The sequence below is a fragment of the Tursiops truncatus genome, chromosome 4, assembly GCF_011762595.2.
Source record: "Tursiops truncatus isolate mTurTru1 chromosome 4, mTurTru1.mat.Y, whole genome shotgun sequence".
In the NCBI taxonomy this organism is placed as follows: Eukaryota; Metazoa; Chordata; class Mammalia; order Artiodactyla; family Delphinidae; genus Tursiops; species Tursiops truncatus.
Window position 1 is genome coordinate 115524303 of NC_047037.1, and position 27940 is coordinate 115552242.

At 40.2% G+C, this 27940-nt stretch overlaps 1 protein-coding gene across 3 annotated transcripts in view; it reads right to left on the reverse strand.

Moving 5' to 3' along the window:
• Positions 1-27940, reverse strand: part of NRIP1 (nuclear receptor interacting protein 1) — a 197387-nt gene that overhangs the window by 29559 nt on the left and 139888 nt on the right. The window contains exon 5 of one of the 3 annotated variants that reach the window (XR_004526441.2): positions 1472-2210. The exons of the other annotated variants lie outside the window; for them this stretch is intronic. The gene's annotated coding sequence lies outside the window, so the exon portion shown is untranslated. Of the gene's footprint in view, positions 1-1471; positions 2211-27940 lie in introns of those variants that run through there. 3 annotated transcript variants of the gene reach the window in all.

The window sequence follows — 27940 nt, forward strand, 5'->3', positions numbered from 1 at the left end:
AGCAGACATAAGGAAAAGTCACCTCAACTCCACTGAGTGATACTGAAACTTGAAGGGAAAGGAAACTTGAAATGTGCAAATATATTATTGTTCAACAACTTTGCAGATGATTTTATTACCTTAAGGTTTCATGGCTTCTGTCTCCTCTCTCTGTGTCATTTCTCTGCCACTATCTCTCTCTCATGCACACCCACCCAGAGGGACACACATATTGATACCTGGTGGGGATTTCTTACTTAAAGCTATTTCTTCTCCAGACTGAGAAAAGTCAAAGACCTGGATCCTTTAAATGAATGATTATTTCTTGATATTTAAAGTAAACAATCTGGGAAACCAATTTAAATGAATAGGAAGATTCTACCCTTGAACAACACGGGTTTGAACTGTGCAGGTCCACTTATACGTGGATTTTTTTTTTTTAAATAAATATGTACTACAGTGCTACACGATCCACCCTGGTTGACTCTGTGGATGCAGAGCCCTGGATATGGAGGGCCACGTGTGAAGTTATACTCAGACTTTTAATGGAGGGGGTTCAGTCCCCCCAACTCCACATAGTTTAAGAGGACACATAAGAAGCTTTCTTTTATCACTTCCTCATGCCAAAAACAGAAATGGGAAGTACGGCACACATGAAAATAATATTTAATAGTTCCAGTTTCAAACTTCATCCCAATAAATGTAGACATAACAACTTCAATCTAGTTCTTCATTCTGGATACCAAATTCAAATGTTCTACCAAAAGTCTTAAGGTATCTCTGAATAAAACTATTTTTTCTCCCTAAGGCTAAGCCCTGTGGATAGAGAACTTGTAAAACTGGTTCCACTAGCAAACTATAAAACCTTCATGCCCTATTTACCACATTAGAAGAAAGCAACGTTCTCCTTTTTTCTCATTCTTGTTTTAGCCTGAACACATGGCTTTTTCTGAAGCTGTGCCAGGTTCAGGTCAGATACTATTAGGGCAGTGATGACTGTGGATTACTGTACACACTGCCCCCATGGTTTTGTCTGTGAGAGCCCTTTAAAGTCTCTATCTGGCCCTGTTTTCATGTGAATGTGTTTGTTTCAGCACCTCTGGAAGATATTAAGTAGTTGTATCATCAATAAGTGTTGGTGATGCGTATCTCTCTATTTCTCTGGATTCTAACACACAGACTTTTGAGATGACCTACTAAGATAAAATCTAAGTGACATGTGTTAAAGAAAAAGGACACAATTTGATTGGAAAAGACTTAAGAAGAAAACGTGGAGGTTACTTTCTGCAATATGTGTCCAGGGTGACTGTTCTCCCAGGGCTTATTTTAGAACCCCGGCTAAATTCTTGGTGTTTGACTCACTGGAATGAAGAGTGAATCAAACAGAAAGAATTTAGAATTCATTAGCTGGTGACATCCAATGAGGTTAGAATACTCAATAAAGACTATATATATATATGTAGTTTAAAAAAAAGTGGGGAGGGTTTCTGTCTCAATTAAAAAAAAATTTTATTGAAGTATAGTTGATTTACAGTGTTGTATTAATTTCTGCTGTACAGCAAAGTCATTCAGAAATATATATATTCTTTTTTTAATATTCTTTTCCATTATGGTTTATCATAGAATATTGAATATAGTTCCCTGTGCTGTACAGTAGGACCTTGTTGTTTATCCATTCTATATATGAAAGCTTACATCCGCTAACCCCAACCTCCCGCTCTAGCCCTCCCCTACCCCCCTCCCTCTTTGGTTCAATTTTTTAAATGTTCTTAGTTCACTCATTTCTGAGGAAGTGAAAACCTCTCTGTAGTTCAATTCTTGCCTCCACACTGCCTTCTCCACCCTTGACCTACCTCTCTTTTATTCTTCTCTCCTGTGCTCCTAACCTTCCCCTCCCCATCAAATATACAATGGAGAGAGGGCGTAAAGTCAGGGCTTGATCATTTTCAGTCTCATCACCAGTCCTGACTTAAATGCTCTTGAAGTTTTTCCTGGTAAAATCGAGTAGCTGTCCATATTAATTAAACCGCTGAATCAATATCCCTGAAAATGTAATGGCTGAAATAAAATACAAGTAGATTTATCTCTCAAGAAACCGTCTGAGAGGGAAGGGGGATGGTGGGGAAGCTCTGCTCCACTAGGTCATGCAGAAACCCAGCGCAGAGTGCGGCTAGTTCTGACACCTTCAACAGGTGGCCCCTAAGGTCCATCCTTGTCATCACTATTTCAGCCTGTGGGAGAGGAAAAAACAAAAAAAGCTGTAGAAGTGAGTGTGCAAGTTTTCAAGGCAAGCCTTGAATGGCATCTATCACTTTTGCTTACACTTCCCTGGAGAGAGCTTAGTGTTATGGCCACACTAGCTGCAGAGGGAGCAGGAAAATACAGTCCATGGATGGGAAGCTTTATCCCAGTTACGACATTACCTTACTGCAGAAGCAATAGAGTACAGATTTGGGCGGACAAATTGTAATCTCCACCACACCCTCTAAGCCCTCTTATGGTCTTAATAAGAACATGAAGGGAACATGCAAGTACAAGAATCATTGTACTGGGTCCTTCGCAGAGCAAACTGTTCCTATGGCTTATATTAGTCATCTGTAATGGGAATGTATTTGCTTGATCTCATGAATTAGCATATACTCCTATTTCATAGATGACTTATGAGAGTAAAATGAGAAAATATATCTGAAAGCTCTTTGGAAAAGCTAAAGGTATCGTCCTACAGTGTTAGAAATTGAATTTTTCCTTCATTGGAATATTACTCAGCCATAAAAAAGGATGAAATAACACCATTCGCAGCAACAAGGATGGACCTAGAGATTATCATACTAAGTGAAGTAAGTCAGGCAGTGAAAGACAAATACCACATGAGCTCACTTGTATGTGGAATCTAAAATATGAAACAAATGAACTTATCAATGAAACAGAATCACAGATATAGAGAACACACTTGTGGTTGTCAAGGTGGGGGTGGGTGGGAGGGATGGACTGGGAGTTTGGGATTAACAGATATATAGGTTCAATTTTAAAAACTTGAAACTATATATAAAATAGGTAAACAACAAGGACCTAGCGTATAGCACAGGGAACTATATTCAGTATCTTGTAATAACGTATAATGGAAAAGGATCTGCAAAAGAATATATATATATATATATATATATATATGTATGTATAATGGGATCACTTTCCTGTACACCTGAAACATTGTAAATCAACTACACTTCAGTTTAAAATATATATATTATTCCTTCATTATTGAAATCACAGTTTGAACCTATGAAGCCAGTGCCCAACATTTCCATAGTCAAATAAGTTATAATAACTAAGAGGTAAACCCAAAAAGCAATCAACCTTCAGAGTCCAAACAGAAAGTATATAAGTAAGGGTAGAATATATATCGTAGTTAAGCTAGCACCCTTTTGTTAACAATGGGTCCGAAACATAAAGGCAGATTTAGCAATATAGACGGCAAATTTTATTCAATCATTCAGGATCACAGCTCAATGAACATCAAAACTGACTACCCTTCCGGTAACATCACTGAAGTTTGGAGGATCAATGAAGTTTGAAGGCAAAATATAGAGTGGAAGCCTAGAGAATGTTAAGACCCTCAGTGAATGAACACTGGATAGAGAGTGTTCAGAAGAAGACTCAAGTTTTGTCCAGGGAGTACAGACAAATCAAAATAGGAGGATAAATAAGAGACAGAGCAGACCCCTTCTGTGGGATCACACAAAAATGCAAATCATGGCAGAATATAACATACTAGTTAGACCCAGTTTTTTAAGACCTGTAAAATAAGGATAGAGAACTCCATGCCCAATCTCACATAACCACCTGGATCAATACTCTGATATGTCATGGAAAGAGACCAGCTAAGGTTAGGTAATGGAGGTGCCCTGACCCATTGACTTTGTTATGGCCTTAGAGAGCCAACGTTTTGCCATTAAATGTCAGATCAATTCCCAATGATTTAAACATTACCCAGAAGTCTCTAGTTTCTTGGAATCTTTAATAAAAAAAAATGCAAACTTCAAACAGTACCATTTTCAAGAGTCTAAGGAATTATTTACTACATTAGCTTAATCCATCTCGCTCACTCTTTAACATTCTTGTCTCAATTGCTTTCTACAATTTATAAAGCACTGCCTGCATTTTAAAAAAATCTATATTATTATTTTTAATATACGTTTATATCTATCTTTTGATGTTCAAGAAATAAATTTTCTCTCTGGGATTCTTATAAACAACTTACCACAGACTGTCCATTTTCTCATACAGCCCTTACCAGAATTATACTGCAATTACATATGAAAAGGTTTTTCTCCCTTTAGGTCAAGGACGGCCCATGTTTAATTAATCTTTTATCCACATGATGCCTTGCATATGTAGGTATTTGAAACATAAATTAGTACAGTTTTAGCCCAACTCCACTTCCCTCAACTCAGGCCGTAGGAGGGAGATAAAAGGAAGGCCCATTTATACGGCTACTATAAATTTGTAGGGGAACCTCTTAATTTTCCTCTCAGGAGTAAAGTGGACCAGTTTCTCTGGTTCTTCACAAGGAGAATCAAATTTGGTTTTCAATACTCCATAAAATGTCAGAGCTCCTCTAGGGGCGTGCCCTCTGTCTAGCAGTCCTGGATAAACAGGCATTTAGCGGTGATAATTCCAAACTTGCTCTTTTATATCTCAGGGATCATCAAAAGACTCCTGCGTCCAGAGGCTGACATATCTTCTTGATGGGCATGACCCATGTTATTTGAATGACCGACTGAATGAATAAACGAGCCAAAAATCGCCATCCCTAGATATCAACAAATTTCCAGCTGGCATCCAGCTGCCTGATGGTGTCACTGGCGTCAGGTGTGACAAGCTGTAATCTAAAATAACACCTAATTTAGATCCTCGTGCACTTTCTGAACTGCTGGGGCAAAGAAGGGAGACGATTACAGCTCCTTGAACTCCCAGACTCCCCCTCGCCTTGTACCTGCTGTACAATTATTGCTGCCTTGCCTGCCAAAGTTCCATTAAGGGCTCTGGCGCTCCTGGCGCTTGCATGGATACCCTACTAAATTTAATCACCATGGATGACTTATGCTTGCCAGCTGGGTGCCTCAAACCAAAGGAATAATATCAGACAAATATATGGGGATCTAGTTTATCTAAACGTATACAGGAAGAAAACAGAGAGGAGGGGCTTTTTGGCTGGTGGGAGACCACTTGTGCACCGTGTGAACTTTAAACTTGCTCTTTTTTTTCAGGGTAAAAAGTTCAATAAAAACTTTTTTATTTTTTTTGAAGTTTTATCGTCAATTCAAATAATCATGCCAAGTGAGGTCATATTGCCAGAGGCAATAGACAGCTGTAGAGAATCCATCAGCCTTTGGCTGCCTCCGGATGCAAGATCTTGGCTTGTCTGCTGAGTTGGGGTTGTGGGATGTAATTAGAGGCAGCAAAGGCTATCTAGTGCCTACTGCCCTCCCATTAACCTTGGATGTGGCTGGGGCAACTCAGAAATGGGGTGTGGGGCTTGGCTACCCTTCACGGCTCTCAGACTCTCCTACCTGCAGGGCGGGATTCTTGGGCCTGACTTTAAAAAGAGTCCTCAGGGCAGAGAATTCACATACTGACTCATTTGGCACTGGTTCTCTGGGTTGTGCTTGACTCTCTGTTCTTCTTCCATTGCCTGAAGGTACAGAGACTTTACAAAAAGAAAAATAAGTAAATTAAAAAAAAAAAAATCATCGTCATCACCCCGAACTGAGCCACCAGTGATTTGCTTTAGCCCATCAGTGAGAATAGTGGCATAAACCTTTTTTTTTTTAAATTTCACAAGTACAACATTTCTTATTTGCATTGTGATGTTTTCCATTGTAAGTAGAGGTAGCTGGCAGACCAAACCCAGTCCTTTATTTATTTCCTCTCTAGATGTTGACGAAAGTGTCAATGAGGCATTATGACTTGTTTCATGATGACAGTCCTGCTCTGCTTGGTGACCCGTGACCTCCCTCCTCAGGAGACATTGAGGTTAACATGACGGCACACTGGACATCTATACAGGAAGGAATGTATTCAACACCGGAAAACGTGGGAGGAATTTAGTGAATGAATGGGCCTTACTGAGCAGAGGAAACAGTTGGGTAATTTTGCCCACCAAAAACCCCGATGAACGATTATTTGCAGCCCACTGGTCTGTAACTTCAATCACCTGATGAGACATATTCACATTAGTGCAGTCTCTTGCTCAGATAGTCATCACCCGCCTTGGCTGGCCCTTGTAGGAGGGAGAAGGAATAGAGGAGGTTGTAAAGCAGAAGTAAATTAGTGTAAAGCAGCTGAGAGTGGTTGAGGAGCTGGGTGGGTAAACATCTGTGATGGCATAGGAGTCAATTACAGCTGTTGACACTTGGTCCAGGCAGTGACCCCAGGCCCTCTGCTACCAGGCCGAGCAGACAGGCCTCCAGCCCCTCCAGCAAGCCATGATGACCTCCTTTTCCCACAGCTGTCTCTGCAGGAGGGTCTTGGGCAGGACCCTACAGTCACATCTGTCTCATTTCTTGGGACCAGGAAATGAGAAAATCATTGCTCACCCCGCTCCAAACTTGCCTCATCTCAGAGCTCAGTATCCTCTCCATGCTTTGCAGCCACACTGGGAGGATCTCTTTAATAGAAGAAAAGAAGGACAGAATGTTGGAAGGGAGCTCTCCTTGACAGATGGGAATGAGCGCAGTGTGAGTAACTAACTGGAGGCAATAAAGGTGTTAGCAAATAGCAGGAGGCAAGAGCGGGCCCGGGATGACTGGCTCTGCTACACACTGCGTGCTGTACGGGCGCCAGTGAGAGCTGCCTATCTCAGCTTCAGTGTTAAGAGCATGTGGCTCTCACAGATTCACAACGTAGTCCTCGGCTTTCTCAGTAGCACAAGCATTGACTGGGTCCCCATCCAACTGAGAGGTCTACCATCTCTTTGTTACCCTCCTTCCTAATGCCTGTTCTCCTTGGTCATCCCTCCTTTCTTTGTCCTGGTTCCTTTGTTCTTCTTTTCCCTGTTCCTTGTGTCTCATTACATGATAGTCCCCCTTTTCCTTTGGGATTTTTTTTGCGGTACGCGGGCCTCTCACTGTTGTGGCCTCTCCCGTTGCGGAGCACAGGCTCTGGACGCGCAGGCTCAACGGCCATGGCTCACGGGCCCAGCCGCTCCGCGGCATGTGGGATCTTCCCGGACCAGGGCACGAACCCGCGTCCCCTGCATCGGCAGGAGGACTTTCAACCACTGAGCTCCCAGGGGAGCCCCCTTTGGGATTTTTGTCTTTTCTTAAAGCAAGGAGAGCCTCCTCATCAGTGTCAAGCCCAGCGTCATGTAACCAATTACCCTAAAATCACAGCCATCTAGCCCTACCCTCTGTGTTCAGAAAACCCAGTTGTTGCTGAGAATTGTATATCTATACAGTGTTTACACATGAACCGTAGCAGGAATTCTTAAGGCAAGGATACCATTGAACCAAAAAATGTCATAACACAAAGGAGTCTCAGATGCTTATTATCTCCTCCCAACTACATTCCATTTGACAATCAAGCAAGTCATGACTTGGGAAAGTTAAATGAGTTCCTAAGGCTTACACAAACCAGTAGAGTGAAGGACCCAGGCCTCTTGACTCCCTAATCAGTGATTTGTTTTTCCACTTTATGCATTTTAACGTAAAAATAAAAGCCACAGATTCTCTAGACCGCTGCGCTACCTGGGGGAATATTTCTTACCCCCAATCATGCTTGAATCCCTCTACTACAGAAATAAATACAGCTAATGAATCAGGGATGCTCTTTTGTGCTCCTGTTGTGTCTGACCTTAAGGAAGTTGCTCGCCTCCCTGGTTCTCTATTGTCTTTCACAGCTGAGGAGCCTGGACAGATCATCTAGGGTTGCTTCTAGTTCCAAAATTCAATGACCCTTTAAGCTTAACTTCTTTCACCAGAATACCTGTCATTTCTAGGTAAATGGTGTTCTCAGTCCTTTCTGCTAAAAGAGGTTAAGTAAATAAAAAGGAAAGATCAGGCTCTGCTTTTGGCCTAAATTATAACTTCAAGACCAGGGATGAAAGAAGTTAATAGCAATAAGAAAGCTTCCAGAGTCTACCATTTACAATTTAAATCCTTTGCTTGGGAGGTGAAAAGTTCAAAGTTGAGTCATAGTCTGAGGTGGCTCTGCTCTTTCTTTTTAATTATCTGAGGTCAGGAAGTTAATAATACCAGAAATCCCCAGTGGAGACCTCTTGTGCACTGTGTGAACTTTAAACTTGCTCACTTTTTTTTAAGGGTAAAAAGTTCAGTAAAAACACAGTGGACTTTTCCTCTTAGCCTCCACCCATTCATCCCCCAAGGTCAAAAGTTGAACTGTAAAACAGAAACCCTTGTTCTCTGATCCACATTTAAACAGATCACTTATTAAAGGGTAAACATTCTAAATGCAAGCCAAGATCCAAAGTGAATCTGTTCAATAAAAATAAAAATATTGTAATAAAATGAGTCTTTGATCTTTATCACTTGCCTTGGAGTTGAACATCCAAATTTATTTTATTTTTTGAATCTCAGAGAGCACTCACAAAAGCTCTTTCTTAACCTATCTCTGCCCTGAGATTGGCATATCTGGAAAAGATAAACCTAAGACATTTCTAAAATAATTGTGTTCACAGTCTTATCTTAAGGCAATTTCTACAACTAATTCTACACCATTATGTTTGTTTGTTTGTTTGTTTTGTTCAAACAGGAGTTCAAGTGTGGTTTAAATCTGAAAGATTTAAAGGACTGGGGAATTAAAAGGTGTTTGCTGAAAATGATGGAGGATATGGAGAGGATAAAGAAATGGATGAATCAACCCAATGAACCTCATGGGAATTAGGAATGGACTATATTTGAAATCTTCGAAATGTTAAAGCTCAAACATGAAGCCAAGAGGACAGCTGTAGAGCTCTAAATACGTACAGCCGACCCTCCATACCCGAGGGCTCCACATCTTCAGATTCAACCAAAGGCAAATCAAAAATATTGAGGAAAAAAAATTCCAGAATGTCCCACACATGTCAAGGGATGACTATATTTACTTCATAAGGATAAGACTAGCTTTCTTAAAGTAACCATGGCACATTTAAGAAGTATGGAAGAGCCAACTAAATATTAACCCAATCCAACCAGCTTGCTTAGAAAAACTCCCTAAACCAACATCATATTAAGCTGCTATTTCATGCAACACCTAAGTGTCCTTTTCTAATAAAGTAAATGATATATGTGTCCATTCTTTTCATTGCATGCCCTTTGGAAACTCTTTGTTAAAAAAAAAAAAAAAAAAAGCCAAATCTGTGAGAGCACTTTTGTCACAATTTATCCAAAAGAGAATAATACCACCTGCTTGCCTACCTTAATAATTTTTGTACAGTCTAATGAGAAAATCACAGAAAACAGTGAGAACCTTGAAATAAAGATATATAATGAGCACATTCATAATAAATACCTTTCACTGATGTTTGTTTTGACAAATGTCAGTTAAGTTCTTGGACTTTCTGATTAATTTTAATACAAATTCAAACTAGAAGATACAGCTCCAAAGAAGTTGTGACCTAGGCCCATTTACCCTGTAATTTTCACAGTATCCTCTGGGACTCCTGGATGCAGCTGGATGACCCAGACCCAGGAATAACAAGCCAGGAAGGAAGTGGGGAGAGCACATGAGACTACTTCCTCTTGTAAGGAAGGACTCCCCTCTCAACACTTGTAAGGAAGGGTGGAAATTCCTTATGAGTCAAAGTGTGACTTCAAAGTAAAGGACGAAATTTGAGAGATGTGATCATATTGATTAGGATGTTGACCAAAAGGAAGTCACTGAATTTAGAAGAGTGGACAGGGAAAATCAGGCATTAAATCAGAAGGTGAAGGGCATCTGGACACTGCTCACTTAGGCTGGTGTTACATTCGTGAGAATAACTTCTGGTTTCAATTCATCTTGTGAATATATTCCCACGAATATTTATGTTTCTTCTTTTTTATTTTTAAGTCACCACGTTGTATTTGAGCTAGCTGTTTTCAGCCTTCTGTCTGACTGAATTCCGTATTTTTTTTTCCTGCAAACCACTTCATTTTGTAAGAGGCTATTATAGGGTAAGACCATGTTGTGTTATGGGCATACTTATCCTAAATGTTCTCATAGGATAGAAATAGGACTGGATCCGTATAACATCAGCCATATAGAACACTGTAAGGCGTGTATTACAGGTGGTATGAACAAAGTGTCATGACAACCCTGGGTCTTTGCCACGTTTTCTCATGCCCCCTTGCCTTACACATTCTGATCCCTCTTCCTGGAATAATCCACTAGTCCTTGATCCCTGGGACCCTGTACTCTGCCTCAGTACTGTTCTTCCTTCACGCCTCACCTCCCTCTCCCTCTCTGAATGCAAGTGTCCCTTCCACAGCAATCTGTGTAAGCAGTGACATCAGAGTAATTGTCTCACTGTATTGTAATGTGTAGTTAATTTTGCAGCCTCCAGCAATAACTTACAATCAGACTGAGAGAGAGAACTCCCACGCAATTCCTTGGGAGGTCCTTCTTCCAAAATACTGAATGAAACCTGATAGGAACAGGATCCAGTGTATACCTTAAGGGATGGCAAAGGTAAGCTGAGACTCAACAGGGTCTATGACAGACTGAATTCACGCAGTCCTGCCAGCTTTCTGAAACACCATGAGCACACCAGTTCTCAACTTTGGCTGTGCTTTGATATCACCTGGGAACTTTAAAATATCCTTGATGTCAGTGTCCCAGCCCTAGAAATTTTGAATTAATTGAACTGAGGTAGAGCAGGATCATTAGGGTATTAAAATGCCCCTGGGTGATACCTGTGACAATAAGAACTGAAGAATGAGGGGCACTGCACAGGAAGATGCTGTGAAATGCATACAGAAATTACCAGTGCCATTGAGAGTCACAAATGGACTGTCAATTTACATATACCTTATTTTCACAATTCTCTTGAAGAATAAGTCACTCTCCCATCTAAACTGATTTAGCAATTCTCTATTATCCTCAGGATAAAATCAAACATCTTGACCAGCCAACGTATTACACTAGCCTCTCCACAAAATGGTCCCATCTTTTTTTTCTTCCTTATTAGTATCGTTTGTGCTTGAGTCATGCAGAACTGCTTGCTATTCCCTGAATGTGCCACGCAAACCCTTCTTATATCTTCCCATGCATCTGCTCTTAGGAATACTTTTCCTCTTGTTCCTCCAGGTAATTCATATTCATACTTCAAGACCCAGATCAGGCTAGTCCTTCTCTGAATTCCTTTACTAGCGCTGCTGGTTTTATAAAGTGCTTCTGTTCTGCGATGCACACAACTGAATTCACTGCTCAGTCATAGCAGTTAGCACATTGGCTGAAACCAGCTCTCTATCAGCCACTGATGTATTGTTTTAGATTCCCAAGAGCAGAAAGTGTGTCATTTTTCTGGACCCACTTTCCCCTGTATCCAGCATAGTGTTTGACACATGGTAAGTGCTATGTGAATGGCTGTTGAATAAATGGATAGAAGGATAGACAGATGGACAATAGAAAGATGATAATATAAATAACTCCTTTATCTTTAATATCTAGAAGGACTCTCATGATGCTCATCATTGATGAGAGAGAATAATAACTTCCTGTTAGATTTATTTCATATTTATCTTCCAGAGGTTGGAGACCCAGGAGCCTGAGCCAATTATAGAAATATGAGACTCCAGGCCAGGGCAAGTGGCCCCAGAAAAAAGGGTTACAATCATGGTTTCCTTGGTTATGTTAGGATTTTCTAGATAAATAAATAGAAGCAAACCACTGAGTCATGTAGTGTTTCAAAATTGTGACATTTCTAGATGGTTGCTTAGTCCTGAGCCATGTCACTTTCCATTTGTTCTTTCCTCCCTTCACATTGGCCTTGGCTGCTTCTTCATAGAAGCACAATCAGTTTAAATGAATTTGCTCCTCCTCTCCCAACCTGGGTTCCAGCTGAAATGAAATTATGAGTTCATAGCTTCTTAAAGCTAAAAGAAATTTTAGGGATCATCTCATGCAACTCCTCCATTTTGCAGACCTAGAAGCACTTTGGGGAGGTTCAGGGAATGCACAGCCTATGGCAATTACCAGTGTAGCTGGGTGGTTCTGAGCTTCATCAGCATAGGAAGGCCAATGAGGTCACATCAACTGAAACATCCAAATCACTTAGGAACTTGGGTTCCCCCTTAAGATCTTCTCTATTTCCACAAAGCCCCATGGAGAGAGCCTGTGTATATGCTCAGAAACAAGCCACTTGCTATTCTTTGTCCCTGGCCCTTTCCCTAAGGCCCATTGCTCACTGGTTCCCTGCTCTGGGTCCCCCTCTGAGCATAGCCCTCCCTGTGTACTACTGTCTTCTGTAGAAGTGCTCCCAGGCTGCTGCACAGTAGTCTCTTTTTTTGGGTGGGAGGACTGGTTGACAGAGTGAGAGGAAGGGTGGGGGTAGGGAAAGGAAGGCTGTTAAAAAACATAAGAATAAACTCTCCCCCAGCTTTTGAGCTGCACATCGTTATTGGTGAGCCAGAGCAGTACCATCCAGTGCTCTAGAATTTGGCTCTAAAAGCATATCTGGATTCCAAACTTGTCCCTGCCACTTGCTATCTCTTTGACCTTCAGCAAGGTATGAAACCTTTCTGAACCTGAATTTCTATTTTTCCCTTCTTTATTATAGTGGAAATGATAATTCCTTCTTCATAAGATTATTGGGAGAAGTAAATGAAATACTGGTCTTAATAAATCAGGTGCTTAGCATAGTGCTAGAAGTTGGTAAGCACTCAACAAATGGTTTAGACATTATTATTTTCAACTTCATCATTCTTATCACTGTCACTTTAGTTATTCATTGAAATAGCTTCTTTGGCCCCTAACCCTGATTTCAGTTGGGTCTTAACGGCAGTCCCTCAGGCCAGCTGGGGGAAAGCAATGTCTCCCCAACCTCTTCTTTTCTCCCTCAATGCCTTTCCCGCACCTGTACTTAACACTCATTTTTCCTCCTTTTCTCCACTCCAAGCAGTTTGGTTATCAGTTGGTACAAAGAGTTCCTCACATAGCCAAATTTTCATCCTGTTAGAGTATCAGCTAAGACATCTCCATTGTTGTACTATCAAAGTCAGCCTATACTTCTGAAATAATGGAAGTCTTTATTAAATTCCAGTTTTCAATATAGGGGAAAAAATATATTTATATATATGTTTTGGTGTTCAATTTCCTCCAAAGAAGCTCTTCCCTTCTACAGAAATAGAGTTCTACCTTGACACGTGGTTTCCCGGAGAGAGTATCTCTCACCTTTAACCATGCCAGTGAGAACAATACCCTGGCAGTGAGCACAGCAAGGAGACGGAAAAACCTGAGGCCCTGGGTAACTTTGTGCTTGTCCACCCAGTTACTCTGATACGTCTGGACTGTTTGGGCCATGGTATTTAGACATCTCTGCTCTCCTTAGAGCCTGACATAGCAGTAGTGTAGTTTCTAAACATGGCAAGAAGAACATCTACCCCCATTGTGTTTAGACGTCAATGCAAGCCTAAAATACAATGTTTAGTTAAAATATTAATACTGGTTATATTCCCACAAAGAGGTTGGGGAAGCAAACATCTTCCCATTCCCAATATAGAAGCTTTCAAAATTTGGTATTGCAAAAGATTTCAAGATCTCTGACTCAGCCAAGAATTAAACATTCATGGTCACCCTCCTGTTGTTAACTGAAGAAAGAGTCACAGATCAAAGCAGGGAAACTATGTGCTTTATACAAATAATTTGTGTAAGCAATAATTCAAGTCGCCTTTTAACTGCAAATAGATAATGGACTGATTCACCCTTCAAGCAAATTAGGGGTCTTTAGATCAAACAAGGAAGACTTATATTGAAATAACTGGAGAGATTGCCCCAAATGCTATTAGTCTTATAGTCCCAATCACAGGGAAAAGATTTTACTAGTTCAGGGCTTCCGTGGTGGCGCAGTGGTTGAGAATCCATCTGCCAATGCAGGGGACATGGGTTCGATCCCTGGTCCGGGAAGATCCCACATGCTGTGGAGCAACTAGGCCCGTGAGCCACAATTACTGAGCCTGTGCTCTAGAGCCTGTGAGCCACAATTACTGAGCCTGCATGCCGCAACTACTGAGGCCTGTGTGCCTAGAGCCTGTGCTCCACAATGAGAGAGGCCACCACAGTGAGAAGCCCACGCACTGCAAGGAAGAGTAGCTCCCCGCTCGCTGCAACTAGAGAAGGCACGCGTGCAGCAACGAAGACCCAACACAGCCAAAATAAATAAATAAATAAATAAATTTATAAAAAAAAAAAAAGATTTTACTAGTTCAGGCTTAGGGTAAGACTGGGCAGCTCAGCTTAGTTCAGACATCTAAATCAGTTGTGGGATTAGCCTAGACTGTACCCAGACTGACAGCTTTGATTTATATATATTTTTTATTATATATTTTTATATTATATGCTTGATTATATATATTTGACTGAATTTATATAATTTATGAATCAGAGTCCATGGATTATTCTCATAATGACTGGCCCATCAGAGAACAAGTTTTAGCACTCAAATGAATCCATCTGAGGTAGCTACAGACTCCCAAAACTCTCCTCCCTCACTCACCACACCCTGGAATGAGATCAGCCTTCAAGACTGAGGATACCAGCTGTATCTGATAAGGGGTCAATATCCAAATTGTATAAACAAATCACACAACTCAGTATCAAAAAACAAACAATCTGATTAAAAAATGGGCAGAGGACCTAGATAGACATTTCTCCAAAGAAGACATACAGATAGATGGTTAACAGATACATGAAAAGATGCTCAACGTCACTAATCATCAGGCAAAGGCAAATCACAGCCACAATGAGATATCACCTTACCCTTGTCAGAATGGCTGTTATCAAAAGGACAAGTAACAAGTGTTGGGGAGGGTGTAGAGAAAAGGGAACACCTGTGCACTGTTGGTGGAAATGTAAATTGGTGCAGCATCTATGGAAAACAGTATGGAGATTCCTCAAAGATTTTTACATTAGAACTACCATACAATCCCACAATTTCACTACTGGGTATTTAGCCAAAGAAAACAAAAACACTAATTCCAAAAGATATATGCACCCCTTTGTTCACTGCAACATTATTTACAATAATAAAGATATGGAAGCAACCTAAAAGATGTCCATTGATAGATAAGTGGATAAAGAAGTGGTGATACACACGCACACGCACACGCACACGCGCGTGCGCGCGCGCGCACACACACACACACACACACACACACACACTAGAATACTACTCGGACATAAAAAAGAACAAAATTGTGCCATTTGCAACAACATCGATAGACCTGGAGGATATTATGCTAAATGAAACAGGTCCGACAGAGAAAGACAAATACCATATGGTCACACTTATATGTGGAATCTGAAAAACAAAACAACCAAATAAACAAAACAAAACAGAAACAGACTTATAGATATAGAAAGCAAACTGGTGGTTTCCAAAGGGGAGAGGAGTGGGTGGTTGGGTGAAATAGGTGAAGGGGATTCAGAGATAGAAGCTTCCAATTATAAAATAAATAACTCACAAGAATGTAATATACAGCATAAGGAATATAGTCAATAATACTGTAATAATTTTGTATAGTGACAGATGGTTACTGGATGTGTTGTGGTGATCACTTTGCAATGTATTTGATTGTCAGATCACTATGCTGTACACTTGAAACTAACATAATATTGTACCTCAACTATACTTTAATTAAAAAAAAAGAGGGCTTCCCTGGTGGCGCAGTGGTTGAGAGTCCGCCTGCCGATGCAGGGGACACGGGTTCCTGCCCCGGTCCGGAAAGATCCCACATGCCACGGAACGGCTGGGCCCGTGAGCTATAGCCGCTGAGCCTGCACGTCCGGAGCCTGTGCTCCGCAACGGGAGAGGCCACAACAGTGAGAGGCCGGCGTGCACAACCGTGAGAGGCCCGCGTACCGCAAAAAAAAAAAAGACAAGACTGAAGACACTAGGCTCCATGTGACCAGAGATCCCATGCCAGGGGAGAGTAAGCTAAAAGTAGACACAGGTAGCTATGTATGACTCCTTTTTGTGAGCTTACAGGCCTCCAAGGGGCAAAATTGCTGATTTGATTCCAAAATGTTGTATTTATCTTATCAGAAAGAACTACTAAGCAGAATGATTTGCCCAAGAGAATATATGGTCACCATAGAGTGGAGAAGTGACGTCTTATCATTCAAATAATTATTTAAGCCTATATCTTTTTACTCAAGTTTTTTGTTGTTGTTGGCTTTTTTTTTTTTTTTTTTGCAGTACGCGGGCCTCTCACTGCTGTGGCCTCTCCCGTTGCGGGGCACAGGCTCCGGACGCGCAGGCTCAGTGGCCATGGCTCACGGGCCCAGCCGCTCCGCGGCATGTGGGATCTTCCCGGACTGGGGCACGAACCCGTGTCCCCTGCATCGGCAGGCGGACTCTCAACCACTGCGCCACCAGGGAAGCCCCCTCAAGATTTTAATGATGAAATTATTAGGAAAACTAGTACGTTTTTATGGTACCTATCAGTACCATAAATAATGACTTTTCCATGCATTATTTTTGCCTTCATTTCTTTTATGTTTAAATGTTTCTCCCAAATTTTCTTAGATCATAGCCTTTGTTTGATAATATTGTGAGATGTATCTGATTTCTTATTCACAGTTGTATAAAGTGTCTTTCCTTTTTCACCATGACATTGCACTATCCTTTATCTAGACATCAGCTCTGTGACAGGGGGTATTTGATATTGTGACTAATCTAACATCCACTGAGTCAAGGGTAATAACACAGTCCTAACAGTTGTTACACGCTTATAATGTGTCCGACACCTTCTAGGCGTCTTATGTTTATTAACACATAATGTGCAATATATATACATATACATGCACGGTTGCTTCTCACAGCAACCTTGAGAAATAGATAATTTTATTATTCCCATTCTACGAATAAGAAACCTGAAGTTAAACAATTCAGCCTGCAGCGTGCCACTAAGAAGAAGCAGGGCCAAAATCCAAAACCAGACCATCTAGCCTCGTGATGCAAAATCTACCAGTGGTGCTACCTACGTTTAATCAAGACTATTTGGAAAGAAGTAGTAAAAGTACACGAGTTAAAAAGTTATAGAATCATAGAATCTGAGGAGAAAAGACCTGAATATATCAGAGAAAATAGCCCAAACAGATGACTGAACAGAACCACTTCCAAAAGAAGAAGGTTAAGGCATTGGTGAATAAAAGGCAAACTTCTGAAGCAGAAATCCAGCTTGGCCAGATATCAGACTCACTAGCATATAATCCGCTGGATATGATGTTGTAAGGCAGTCAGGAGGGGAATGATAATGTTCGAGGAACACAAGCGCAAAGAGGGTTTTTGTTTGCTTCTTTGGCAGCACTGAACTCTAGGAAATGATTGGGGAAATTCAAATTTCTGAGAACGCTTTTCACAAGAGAGACAGAGATTAGAGTTTCCAATGAAGAAGGCATGCTGCAATCGAAGAAAGCAAAGTGCAATAAAGCGCTCAGGCCAGATGGCATTTATCTGAGTGTTCTGAAGGAAATAACATGTGAAACAGCAGAGATGGATGAGGGCACATACTATGTTTGTAAAAATAACAACTGTTCTTGAAGTTTGTCCAGTTTCTAACACAGAGTCTATATTTTTTAAAAAGGAACCAAGAGAGATTCCAGGAATTCAGTCAAGTGAACTTTGTCTTCATGTTAGGATACTGTTTGGGAGAAAAAAAAAAAAAAATCTGAGGACTATACCAAATAAAATCTGGGCACTGAAATTTGACCAGCTCCCATCAACTCTACAGTCATGGGGGTTTCCACTTCTCCAACCTTAAAACTGATGACTACTTAGAGCAACATCACGTATTTGCCTTTCAAAAGGTTTGAGAATGAAGAAAGAGAGGCGTGCTTGGATTTAAACCTAGCTAAAGAAATTAGAATCATTTATAGGGTATGTTTATGTCAAAGAATAGAGATGAGCGTGCCTGGAATCTGATGTTGGGATGAAACTACAGTTTCACATTCATTATTTTTTAAATGATTAGGAGGTCTGAGTGAGCCATAAGCAATTGACTCTCATGTGACTGACACTGTGTGGGGCAAGCAGTGCAAAAAGAAATGGTAACCACGTGATTGTACGGTCATCATCACTAACGTTTATTGAGTGCTCACTACACTGGCAGGCGCACTGCTTAGAGTCTGAGATCCATTATCTCAGTTATTCTTAGTCTGTGAGTGACAGCATAGCCTACTTCAGAAACATCTGCTGTTCAGAAAGAAAAATGTCCTAAGGGGTCAGACAGGATATCAGCCACGGTCAGAGTTCAGACGAGCTCCAAACAAAGTTCATCCAAAATGTTCTGAACAAAACGTGGTCTCCATTTAGAACTGAGTGACGCCAAGTGGAATCTGTTCTCTGCCCCTCAATCCCCGGGACCAGCCAGGAGCTCTTATCTTCTAAACCTCCAGATAGTCAGGATGACGTTGATTCTAATCTCCATCCGAATCACCGGCCCCGAGACTGGAGAGTTCTTACTGTTTTTTACATTTCCTGGTCCTTAAACCCACTTCCTCACCTAACATCTGTCCCTTGCTAATTATAACTCTTTTGTGTTTGTTTGTTTCCTGAGTCCTCTGGCTCAGTGTCTTCCCGTGGCCTTCATCTCTGTTGCCCACCTGGGATTTCAGACCCATGTGGATCTAAAGCCTTGTCTCAAGCTTTGTCTGAAACTTTCCCAGGCCTTTGTCCACAACCTTCTGCCACCCAACCCAGTGCTGACAGACAGAACAATCTGGAGCCCATAAAGATTAGAGCTGTTGGATTAGTTAGTGACCCTTCCCAATTAAAATACTTAGCTCAGGGTTCTTCACACAATGCCCAAAGTACTTTCTGTTCAACAAAGGCTTGTTGACTGAATTTACAGCCTGTGCTGTAACATGAACTGCAGACCAAAGTCCAAATTACAACACATGACCTCTATGGCAAGAAAGAGTGAAAAAATAAAACAACCTTGGACAGATGCCAGATGACGCTGGACCCATGAGAAACTCCAGAGAGAGAAAAATGCACTAAATAGAAATAGCAGTGCACACACCACAGCCTTGCTCTCTGATCCTTTGTGAACTATGATTGCTCCCCTTCACAAAATTATAAGCCTATTGAGAGAAGGGCACAATGAAGTGTCAAGTGCTGGGTGCCTACCTTCCTCATCGCGCCTGTCATCAGGGAACTTGGCAGGAATTGAACTTACACGTTAACCTTGTGAGTGGCCAAGCACTCACGATAGACTTGAGTACCAAAAAGCCACAACAAGCAAAGTGTGAAGCTTTGTCAACTTCACATCACATCTTGACAATTATTTGGAAAAGAGTCTTTTGGCATTTTCATCTTATGTATAAATTATTCTATACAGTCTCTCTTTTTCATCACCCAAGTCTGGTTTCTTCCCAGTCAAAGCCTGTCTCTAGCTCTTCAAGGAGCTTACTTTTCCTCTTGGTTTCTCTAAGCAACAGCTCTCCCTAATGCCTGGTGTGATGGTTAGTTTATGTGTCAACGTGGCTAGACTATAGTACCTAGTTATTCAAATCATAATCTAGGTGTTGCTGTGGAGGTATTTCATAGATGTGGTTAACATCTATGATCAGTTGCTTTAAGTAAGGGAGACTATCCTCAGCAATGGGGGTGGGTCACAGTCAATCAGTCAAAAGGCCTTAAGGGCAAAACTAAGTTCTCCCTGGGGAAGAAGAAATTCTGTCTCATGTCTGCAAGATCAGCTCCTGTCCAAGAGTTTCCAGCCTGTCAAACTGCCCCCTCCCCACAGATTTTGAATCTACCAGCCTCTAAAATCAGAAAAGCCAATTACTGAAATAAATCTCTTTATAGATAAAATCATATATATATGAAATCTTTTTATGTATTATATATGTTTCTATATATACATATATAAGTTCCCTCACTTATAAATATCAGAGTTCCAGCAGCAAAAATCATTTATCCTCAATATTTCAAATGAATAGAGTTTAATGAAGGAACCATGAAATTGAAGTGTGAGCAGAGTTAAGGAAACAAAGAAGGGAAGGGTACACACCAGAGACTAGAGACAGAGGGAAACAGTTACCACCACAGGGCTGAAGGGGCAAGGGGAGGAAGGAGCTGGGTTCACAGCCCAGTGAAAGCCAAGCCTTGAGCGGAGCCTTCTCCTGGCCTCCCTGCTTCGGGGGAAGATGCTATACGAAGGGAGCAGGGAAGAAAGCTCTGACCTCTCTCTCTTGCTCTGTAATCTCCTGTCCAGTGAGTCAGCCTGCAGGTGGTACAACCCAACAGAAGCCAGCCAGGAAGGGAGCCTGGAGAAACTGTTTGTAGGAATCAAACTCCGAGGGCACAGACCAAGCAAACAGGGGAGAATACATCCTGGGTGGAGAGGGGGCCAAGCAGAAAATATCCATGATAGCCTGGTTCTCCTAAGACTCAAGCTACAAGTTCATACCAGTTTCCAGCTTTCATAAAAGACTTTTTTTAATTTAACTTCTTACTTACTAATCTACCATATCCAATTAATCCCTATTTTTTTCTTATTCAATCCTATCATTTTCCCTCATTCCAAGTCTTATTTTTTTATTATTCAGTTACATTCACAATATCCCAGAATTTAATTGCTCTCCCTATAATATTTATCTCTTTTATCAAGCTCCCCCTGAACCCCCAACTCAATTTTAATCGATTAATAAAGATACACACATCCATTTACAGGGAAAGCATAGACAAATGATATTTTATAAAAGAATCTATATATGTACAGTAGGCTTGGGGCTAAATATTTTATACCCATCAGATTATAATCTACCACAATTTGGAGAACATAAAGTATGTATTCCAAAATATGTGTTTAATGGGATAATTTTCTTTCCTTTATGTGTTCATCTCCATATGATTAAGAAAAGGAGACTTCTCATATCTCATTTATTATGGTGGAAGAGAGAAAAGGGCCTATTGTTATGTATAGGCAAGGCGCTAACTATAGAAGACACATATGCGGTTATCTGTCCAGCCCTCTCAGGTGGGAATTGCCTGTCTTCCTCACCGCATTTATGAGGTTATCATAAACTGTTCTAGGGCAACAATGGATTGGCCCAGTAGTAAACACTAGACTCAAGATGACATCATCATAATCCCTACCCCAGACCTCATCTTCCTAGCCAAAGCTTATAAATCCCAGCTGGGCACCTGATACAAATGGGGAATTGGAATACATCCTTGAGAATATTTATCTAGAACTGGTAGTCACTCTTTGGGTTCCTGAACTATGATGTGTAAAACTAAGAGGCCAACTATCAGTAACCACATATTCCGTCATGTGGAACAGAAAAGTGGAGGCAATAAGAGAGAGAAAGAGAAAGAAAGAGAGAGAGAGCGTGCGCACGAGAGAGAGAGAGGGAAATAAAGCATAACCCAGAAAATCAAAGAGGCAAGAACCACACGGAGTCCTAATGGTGTTAGGTCTCTATTTCCAGTTCTGCCTCAAATCCAGATGCATTTCTACCCTGGGTCGTCTAAAGCCCCCACTTTGCTTAAAATAGTTTTTAGTTGGATTTTGTCCCACTAAGCCAAAGAGTGCTGATAAAAAAATTCCCACCATTTAAACTCATCGAATGGAAGGATGAGCTTCCAAGAGATCAATGGACTTGTCAGGAACATGTAGAAAAACTTATGAAAGAAAAATTCAAGCCACACTTACTAATTTCTTGTCAATGATTCTGAGGGACTAATTTTCTATTTCTACGATGTTGTCTTCAGGGGCAGGAAAATTTAAACCTGTCTTTCCCATTGGGCTTTACACTAGGAACAACAATGAACCTTAAATGATTCAAGCATGGACTCCTAGGTGGAACAAAAGCACGATTATATTGAATCCTCATTTTAAAAGCTAAGTGAGTCATATTTCTCCTACAACACTTTGAAGTGGAGTGAACACAGTACAAAATCCAAAAGAAAGTCAGTTACTGAAGTACAACATGATCAGCCTATCACAAAACAACTAGGATGGCTGTGTCAGATGTTCAGGGCCACCGTACGGACAGAAAGGATCTCTATCAATCCTAGTTTCTATTTCTCATCTGAGTTTTCTACAGTCTCTAAAATATCAATATCTGTTCTGTTTAAAGGAAACATAAATCTAGTAAATAAGAAAATACATGAATTAATAAAGGGACTAACTCATCTGTTCCATTTTTAGCACCCATAGGGGAAGAACCAAAGGACAAAGTACCTTGCACAATGGCCATAGTTGAGTAAAGCTTACAAATATATTACAGGCAGTACAAAATAACTGAGGTTCCTAAGAAGGGAAACGTCCTAAGGAGCCAATACTAGGAGCTTCTTCATGTATAGGGTACTATGGTCTTGTGTTTAGGAAGTTGAGTTTTGGAGCTGGACTGCTTCGTTTCCAATCTTCAGTCTGCCATTTATTATCTATATGACCTTGGTCAAATCACTTATCTCTGTGCCTCAGTTTCTTAATCTGTAAAGCAGGAATAAAAACAGGGGTCCCACAAGTTGTAGTTAAAGATAGTAAATGAGTTCATAGATTTTATGCACGTGGAAAAAAACCTGCCAGATAGTAAGCACTAAACAGATGTTAGCTCTTATTATTCAGAGGTCATGAATCACTTAGGTCTGTACCTTGAAATAAAGCACACACACACACACACACACACACACACACACACACACATACATATCTGTTGGTTATTTAAATTAAAAAGAAAACATAAATTAACAGTAAGTTTTCATTAAAGCAGCTAATGGCATAGTATAGATCAGCTGGGAGAATGAGTTTATTTCACACATTATTTCTAGTATTGTTCCTCATAAAACAGTAGGACCTCACTAGATACATACATTTAAAGGGAACATTAAAAATACATAATGTATAACCACACAGTTTGCTTAACGTTGCTTTTTAAAATTATTACTCTTCAAGTTATTGTTAGTTTAAGGGGACTGTGTGAATGATTTTCTCAAGGAAATCAATAACCCTGTTTGTTCAGTCCCTTGAGATCACTGGGTCATAGCAACTACCAGTACTCAGACGTTTGGGAACTGTTCAGGAACTGTTCAGGGAAAACGCAGCAGCTTTGAAGTATCCTCAAGTATGAGAAGGGCATGAAGAAACAATTAATCATAAACAAGTCATTAAAATTAAAAGTGTATTCTTAAGTAGTTTCTTGATTAAGAACAAATGCCTCATTAATCTGGAACATATTGACTTGAGAACACAAGTAAAGTCAAAGAGAGTAATGACTGACGTGACATGGAACACAACATGCTGTGTGTTCCCGTCTCAAAAGCTTTAGAAGAACAGGCTCCCCAAAAGGTCACTAGACACAGTGAATTGAACAGGAAATCCAGTGTCACCCAATGATGCAAAGGTAAACTTTCAAAAATCTAGACAACAGAGAACATTGTGTACCAGCATCGCTGAAAATTTCCATCTATAGATTGAGTGCTGTCCATTTATTTCAGAATGAGAGTAAGTCTAAACCCAAGATCTAAAAAATAAAAAACAAAAATATATGTTTATAAAAAATAATAAGACATCTAATTTTAAAGAAACTTAGTGTCCTTCTCCCCCACCCCCGTCTCCCAAGTTTTAGTTAAATTTGTGAACAGAAGTTAAAAACCAACACAAATAGCTTTGAAGGTAATTCTAACAACATAATTGGATGTGAATTTTCTTTGGACCAGACTCAAGTGGCATTTCTTAAAGGAGCATATGGTACTGAGAAAATAAAATAATAGATGCCCATCAATATGAGATGTGCATTAAAAATCACATACATAATTTTAAAAAACAGATCAGACATTAAAATTAAACATCCATACAAGGATGACTATGCAGTTTTTTAAGGACTGAATCTTGTTTGGAAACAGCCATTAAAATATACCATATATTCTTCTGAAAAGCTTCATGATTTCTAGTCCATGGAGTAAGGGGCTTTTTTGGTCTCAGTCACTGCTAAATCCTCAGAACAGTGCTTAGGGCATAATCAATGCTCCCCATGTATTTGATGAATAAAGCACTTCAGCTATGGCTGAAACTATAGCTTGGGTATGTGTGTTGTGATCTGTAATTTTTACAATCAGCTTCAGGCCCTTACACTCTGCAGCTGGCCCCTTACCCACGTCATTCTACACCTTTCCTGTACCCAGCATGATTTTCACAGAGATGTCTCCTCACAGTGAAGAGAAAGAAAATATCATGAAGGATGGTAGTAGTTTTAGATGAATATCATGTGCAAAAGACTTCCCAAATGCCATTTTCTATAGTGTGGTACAAAAAGTTATGATGATTTTTCCAGGACCGGAGTAAATTCTTCTGAAGTCAATCAAAATTTCATATGATGTTCGGGCTCAGATTCCAGGTAGAACACAAAATTATCCTTACTTAAATCGTATACTTCATTTTAGACTTCAGAACAAGGGAAAGACAAAATTTTTCTAGAAAGATGAAGCGGTGGTATGAAGAGAAAGAAGAGACATTACTGGCAGCAACTATAATCAGACTTTATTTTTAGTAATATTTAAACTCTACCTTTCCCAACCTTTTAATCTTAAAAGCAGGATGGATAAAGAGCCAGCACAAGAACATTTCCTATTTATTGAATGTACACCCATTTTGTGTAGAATAGAAATTATGATAGCCCGTGCTCATGAGAAACAAACAATCTAGTTACAGGGATACATCTAGTAATCAAGAAACATAATCATATACTTCCTCATATTATCTTAAGTATTAAATTGTATAGAACAAATTCGAAATGGCCTAGAGATGACAGATAATTCCAGCACCTAGCACATTATCCAGCATATATTAGACATGCAATAAATACTTGATAGGTCACTGGAAGCTTGAATGAATGAATAAATGAATGAATGAATGAATGAATGCTTTTAGGAGTGAATCCTGTTTAGAGTCCTGGAGGATGACATCCAGCACTTGGTTGATGTTTCCGCAAATGACATTTCAATTTTTCCTACCTCTCCATCTCCATGCACATGACAGAAACTGTATCAACCTTGTATAGAAAAGATGGAAAGGTAAAAAATCCAATTGGCCTCTTCATAGTATTGGTGGTCTTGGAGGCTCATATTGCAGTGACTCATGTGACCTGACCAATCAGATCCTTCCTGTTAGGAATTCATTCTAAGAGACTCAGAGGGTTGTGATCAATAGGCTGTTTGCATTGGAGCCTGAGGCCATGCGAGATCAAGGCCAGGGCAGCCATCTGAGGCCCTGTGGAAAAATAAGCAAAAGAAGCCAGTAGAAATGAGAGAGAACTAGAATAAAAGCAGATGAAAAGGCAAAGTCCAGAAAAACATGGTCCTTGAAAGAGAGACAGCTTGAGAGAGGTGGACTCTGTTTGGAGAGAAGGGCTGACTCAGTCCTGCAGCTTCCGTTTTATCTAGATTACAGGAAGACCTCTTTCCCTCATTTGAATTAAGCTACTTTGGGTCAGTTTCTATTCCTTATGATTAAAGGAGCCCAATTTAAACACTTAACTTTTGGTAATTTATTCTTTTTTCCCATTGTAATTTGCTAATATTGTCTTTCCCTAACTTTAGATAATATAAATATTGGCTTAGAAGTTCTTTCTTAAAGTCTTTTTAACTATTTGGTTATGCTAAGAGAGTTCACTTTCTTTCGTAATATTTCACAGCAATTCCAAGAGAAAAGGTGAATTTATTGTTCCTATGAGTCTCTATTCTGTTCAAATGTTTAAATTCAAAAAATTTAAATTGTTATAAACCAAATTAAGCATACAAGAGTACTATCCATAACTTTGAAGAGAATGCTTCAGGCTAGCAGCAGATATGTTTATTAAAACAAAATATTTCATCAGTCTTATAGAGCTTTTGTGTGAACTTAGCAAATTTAGCATTTATACAAGGCCCAAGGACCACTGGAAAAGTTCTAAAAAGAATTCATTATCCAGGGCTTCCCTGGTGGCGCAGTGGTTAAGAATCCACCTGCCAATGCAGGCAACATGGGTTCGAGCCCTGGTCCGGGAAGATCCCACATGCCGCAGAGCAACTAATCCTGTGCGCCACAACTGCTGAGCCTACGCTCTAGAGCCCGCAAACCACAACTACTGAGCCTGTGTGCCACAACTACTGAAGCCGCATGCCTAGAGCCCACGCTCCGCAGCAAGAGAAGCCACCACAATGAGAAGCCTGCATACCACAACGAAGAGTAGCCCCCCTCACCACAACTAAAGAAAGCCCACGTGCAGCAGCGAAAACCTAATCAGCCAAAAATAAACAAATAAATTTATAAAATTTTTAAAAAAAAAGAAAAGAAAAAAATTTGGCAAAAAAAAAAAAAACGAAACGAAGAAGAATTCATTATCCAGTTGTTCACGTCTACAATGCAAGGACAAGTTTGAACAGAATATTCTACCCAGTTTTTTTTTTTTTAAGTGCTTTGTTAAAGCAGCTTGGGGTATCACTGTTTGAAAGTTAACCCCTGATATGTGTTTGGCTGTTGGGTGTTTTTGTTTTGTTTTGTTTGTTTAATTTGCACATCTTGGTCATTTGAATGATCTAGGTGATCTGAAGCTGTTTGCAATAGAACACCCAAACCTTCATCCCCAAAGTACGTGGAACGGGACCTATCAGGATAAGGCAGGTGAGGAAGGAGCCTCCCTAACCCTGCTGCCAGCGGCTTTCTGTACTTTGCTCCCAGAGGCCTCATTAGGAAGAGATGCCAGGTTACACGCTCAATGAGGAGATAGATCCTTGAGTCCTTTCTTACACCCAGAGTGTCTGGGTGATAACCAAAGACCTCTGAGAGTGTGACCTATGACCAGTGATGCTTAAGAGAAGCACATGCTAAAAGGAAGTGAAATGTACTTGATCTTTTGGTGACCTCATCACGTATAGGAGATAGAAAGCTAATAGTCTTGTTCTTGGAATACTTATTCTACTAAGATTTAGCAAAACAGCTTGAAAAGTAGGTTATTAGGTTTCCTGCTAGGACTCGAGCCATAAGACTGCAAACAAACCCCCCAAAGGAAGAATAGATTGAGGTATTCATGCTATAATCAAAAGGGTAGCTATTTATATGCACAGAGTCCAAATCACATCTAAAATTTTCCATCTTGCACATCAGATTTGACGTAGAAAAAAGCAAATTTATAAAAATTATAAAAGAAAAATTGGAAAATTTTGAAGCATGAAAAAGTATTGTATCTGGAATTTCAAATCTAATTCCAAACTGTGACTAATGGACGTACCGCATGTTTCTGGCTTCAAACCATATGTCACTGGAAGTGCAGAAAGGAGATTTTGAAAAGCATCTTCCCTTATAGTAAATATTTGCATTTTGACAGATTTCCAGGTTTTTTTTTTCCACCCATGTAATGAACCCAACATTCTCTTCCTCTTTCTTTATTTATCAAACCCCAATGTTCTCAGACTTCAGTCTGCAACCGGAATGAAGGTGCATTAATATCTGCATACAAAGTTACAGGTTTCTCTCTCCTACCTGCTTATAGTCTTAGGCCCGGAAGAGTTTTCCTACCACGCAAGAAATTCTGGCACTTTCCAGTGTCTTGAGTATTGAAAGCCCAGCTGGTTGTGCTCGTTCAGACTCTCCTGGCTTTTTGCCAGGTCCGTGGGGCATCAGGGTGCCTGCCTATCTGAGGTCACTGACCCTTAAGAAGAATATGACTTTATCCAGCACAGCCGCTGGTGTTCCCCATATTACACAGCACTGGGGTGTCATCCTGGCACTATCTTTCCTCCTTAGAAAATATTTCCAATTCCTTTAGGAATTAG